Raw genomic sequence first — 5012 nt, 5'->3', positions numbered from 1 at the left:
TTGATATTGTTAGAATTGTTGATAGTGCCAAATATCTCCCAAATAGTTTGTTGCAGTATTTAAAAAAAAATGATTAAAAAGGTCAAATGGAAAAATATCAAAGATAGATAAAAAAACAAAACAAAACAAACAAAAAACAGTGACAAATACACTACACATAAATATTATAACTATGTACAAAAGTGTTTTAGAATGACATTGTTTCTGAGCAGGATGTGCAAAATGTATTTATTAGGTTCATCTGAAGTGACAATATAGATGTTACTGATTCAGAAGAAAAAGGTGGTCCATCATTGGCTGAGTGAGTGTGTGTATTAACGAACACGAACATCATTAGAATCATGTGAAGACCAGGTTGAAATAGCTGAGCAAAACACACAAACACACACACACACATTTGCACATGCACAGGTGCATACACGGAGGCACACACTTGCAGAAGTCTTGCATACAGCAGCAGGAACAGTGCAGCCATCCTCCTCTCTCTATCTCTCTCTCTGTCTCCCCCTCTCTCCTCCTCTCCTCCTCCCTCTCTCCCCCTCTCTCTCTCCTCAGTCTTGCTTGGTCTCCGCTCTGTCAACAGCTCCTGCATCTTTCTCTTTTTCTCCTCTTTTTTTTTTTTATCTTTACATCTCTCCGGTGTTGTCGTCTCTCACCATGCGTCTAGGCGTCTGCTCCTTCATTTCAGACATCCTGAGCACCTCCAGTAACGTCTGTTTCTGCTGGACAGAGGGCAAGGTAGAGTCACACCTCCTCCTCTCCTCCTCCTCCTCCTCCACTGCCCTGCTGCTGCAGGGCCTGTGGGTGTTGCTGTGAATACAGTGTAGTGTGTGTGTGTGTGTGTGTATCTGTGCGTGTGTGTCAAAGTTTGGCTTGCTCAGCTTTATTGGATTGGTTGAGTTGTTTCATATGTGTGTAGTTAATATGTGCCCTTGGTGTGTTGAGAGGAAGTGTACGTGGTTGGTGATTGGTCCGTGGAAGTTTCTGTGGTTTTGACTGATGAATACTGAGTTCAGTGTCTTTAACAAACTGATTTGACTGCTATCTTACAAAAGAAGATCAGGGTCTAGCTGCAACATTTACACACACATGCAGCTCACACATCCACCTTCATCAGGGTGAAGTGGGACAGCCTTGTTACCCCATCATCTGACCTGCATCTTACTTTGTAACCAATCAAATATAATCTAATATAGCTAAAGACATCCCCTACAGTGCTACTCAGTCGTGTTAAATTCCAGTAGTCTAAAGTTCTCTTGCAAACAGGCTAAACTAAAATGTGAAACAATCTATACCTGTGGAACATTGAGCTATTTACATTATCATTAGCGACTTTCGTGTTAAGTTCAATGCTGCTGTGTTTCAGTGCAGCCAGATAGAGCGGCTAGTTTCACTTGCGAATCTCGATTTCTGCTTGTAAAAAGTCCAAATACATCTCTAATGTTGTGTTAAATGTTGTATTGTGCAGGTGAACCTTTAATCTGAGTCGAGTTTCAAACAAAATGAGTTTGTATCATTACATCGCTGACTGCACTCTGTAAAGAGGAACAATGGTTTAGTGGTTGTACTGGTGTACGCTGTAGGTGGAGCAGTTTTTATTTAAGTTGATCGTCAGATGACAGCCAATCAGATGAAAGCATTTGGTCAGTTCATTTATGCATATACAGTGAGAGTATGTATGTCTCTGTAATCTGTGTTTGGTTTGGCTGATACTGATCTGGACAGATATCAATTGAGTTTGTGTGACAGACAGGTGAGAGAGACAGAGACGTGTTAAGACTTCAATCTAACCTAACAGTGACCCTGCTATGTGTCTGTGTGGGTGTGTGTGTGCGTTAGATTGATGGATTTGTCCTGGGTGTGAAGCAGTATTAGTGCTGGGCGTCGGCGAGGGAGTGCAGAGGCAGCTGCGGATCTGTCGCTGATAGACCAATCAAACACCAGAGCACTCTCTGTCCACACATGGCTGGAGGAACACATCATCAATCCTGCACTATTTATCTGGCAGTCATTACTGTACACAGCCCAGAGACATCGATTTAGCTAAAGCTAAGGTGTGGCAAGGTCACCTGACATTACACAGATAGCAAAGGCAACAGTGTAGTGTGAACACTCCCATCTTACTCTGTGAAACCAGTGATATCCTGATCTGAATGAATATGATGCCATGATACATTACAATCTACTATTATACCAACCACAGACACAGGTAAGGTCAGAATAGCTCTATACTCTACATAAACAGCTTACAAAGAAACTGTTTCAGTCATTTCTGTAAAAAGCCCTTCTCTTGCCAGTGTGTTAGTGGGGGATTATTTGCAGCAGCTGATCAATCCACATCAGTTCGTTATCCATTATCCTCTGAGTTGATGCATTTCATGTTAAAAAACCTATACAAAGCTCTCTGGGGAATAGGCGGGAGAACTAGCAGTCAGTAATGACTCAAACACAGGAAAAACTTGTAAAAGCAGAGCTTCATAACAGCGTCCATGCTTCAGTGAATCAATTTTGTTATGTAATATTATAAGCTTGTTGTAACAACAGAAAAAACCCAACCTCCCTCCACGATTCCTCCTGTTACAGGGCACAGCAACAGTGTCAATACAAAGCTCTGTTCTTGATGGGCACCATGGGCAGTCACATAGTCACTGTAGGCTGTTGGGGGCTGTTAAAATGTCCTATTTTAATGCAGAGATAAATGTTTTCAGCCTAGTACAAAACAGATTTGGCCTCTACAACTTTTTGTACAGGGTGTTTTTTTGTGAATACAATTATATATATATATAATAATAATATATATAATTTAACTTGTTTTTATTTCATTAAGGCTTAAAGTTATGCATGCGCTGATGTCTGACTGGCACCTATGGGTGATGACTCATGTCCATATGTCCATCTTTAGTTACATCCTATTGTTAATATTGTAGTGTTGCACTGTCATCATCATTACTACATTATTACCAGTAGCCTACATGAATTTTCAGGAGTCAGATTATTAGGACTCAGAGGTAGTCCAGCTACTTCAAGGACAGTTCAAACAGGTTTGAGCTGTTCGTCACTTGCACCATGTTACTAGTGTAATACAGAACCGTTTGCTCTCCAGTCATAAGCAGCACATTAACTAATGCACTTTCTTGTGTTGTGTACCATTCAGTATGTAAGGACCACCTCATACAGTTAGTGTTCCTCATGCCTCCATTGCTACATACTGCTAATCAGTTCACTGACCCAGCAACAGAAACAGCTGGCACGTAGCTGGCACCACAGTGTTCCCCACAGGCTGAAAACACTACGCTATACTGTTGGGTGTATTCCAGTGCTGCTGTGCAAAGTACATTACCATAGTTTTGTGTACGCTAGTCTGCTTTCCTAACTAGAAGTGCAGCAACAGCAACATTCATTTATTTTATGAAACGCTGCATTATTTAGGATTCAAAATCTGTCTTTTTAAGTGTTTAAAATAGTTTTACAACAGTACATTAGAGGTGGTCACTGACAGCTCTAACCTGAGAGGTCACACGCTACAGTTTTTTACGATCGCTATGACCTATTTGTCAATACTTAAAGGGGAATTGCCGTTTTTTACAATCGGGACCTTATTTCTCAAAATACGATCATTTACTCACCCAGACAACTTTGGTGTGATTACGAGTCCTTCCGACGAAGGACGAGAGCCACGTATATCCGTATAACACGAGTCTACAGGGCAGCGGAATGCAGCCTCTAAATAACACATTATCTGCCACGAAACTCGTTCATTTCACCAATATTTTGTAATGATACGCTAGTGCTATCCCCCTCTGAGACAGGTAACCCCGGTCTCATGAGTTTCGCGGCAGATAATGTGTCATTTAGAGGCTGCATTGCGCTGCCCCATATACTTGCATTATATGGATATACGCGGCTCTCGGCTGGATCTAATTTCGTCAGAAGGACTTGTAATGACACCAAAGTTATCTGAGTGAGTAAATGATCGCATTTTATGCTGGAAATAAGGTCCAGATAAAAATACGGCAATTCCCCTTTAAAACACTTTTTCAAAACTGTGACAGTGTCAATTTCTGATTGGAATAGAGGACTAAACATGAGTGCTGTCACAGTATTGGTCCACTGTCAACAACCAATCAGGGTTGAAACTGTAATGAGGAAGGTAAATGTTTCAAACTGCAGCAGTACTGTTTGACTGATGAAGAAGCAGTGAATGTGTTAGTCCTCTGCACCTAATTGAGCAGCATCAAGTGATTTGTGTGCTCCAATTTCTTCCTTGGATTCACTCAGATCCATTGGTATGTTGCTGGTCCTCTCTGTGAGCACCGACCTGGAGGGGCTGAAGCGCAAGAGACTCTCTCTTAACTTTTTCAAAACCGTTAACGCACATCACACCTAAAACACACAATTCCCCAAACAACAGTGTAACTAAACAGCAGGTTGTCTTCCAACAGAAACACTTAGTCAGTCACAGCACAGTGTCATAAAAATAAAAATAACACACACTGAATCACTTTTTTTTTTTTTGCTGTTTTACAATAGTCGGCAAACAGGCCGAGCTGAGCCGTGAGCTCCTCAGAGCTACGCTACGGAGGCTAATGCATGGGATTTCTTGGTTTCCCTCATCAAACTCATCAAATATACAATCCAACAACTCCAAAACGCTCTGGTGGACAAGTTGTGACCTGCACATTCACCACGCTATGAGATAATAACAGAATGTTACGAGACAGAGTTGTTTTAGAGGCAAATACAGAAACTGCTTGCCAAAAAACTGCCCTCGACAGGAACACGCATCAGCGGTTTTGCATGAATTTACCTCTAAAACAACTCTGTCTTGTAACGTTCCATTCCGTGATGAGTTTCATGAGGGAAACCAAGAAATCCCATGCCATGAGCCTCCGTAGCGAAGCTCTGAGCAGCTCCTGGCTCTGCTCTACCATTATAAAAACAGCTTGCACCGACAATTAAAGGTAACAAACCTACTCCTAAGACTACAGTATAGGGATTGTGGCAATGGGCCA

The sequence above is a fragment of the Trachurus trachurus genome, assembly GCF_905171665.1.
Source record: "Trachurus trachurus genome assembly, chromosome: 9".
NCBI lineage: Eukaryota > Metazoa > Chordata > Actinopteri > Carangiformes > Carangidae > Trachurus > Trachurus trachurus.
Note: the sequence above shows the minus strand (reverse complement) of the source record.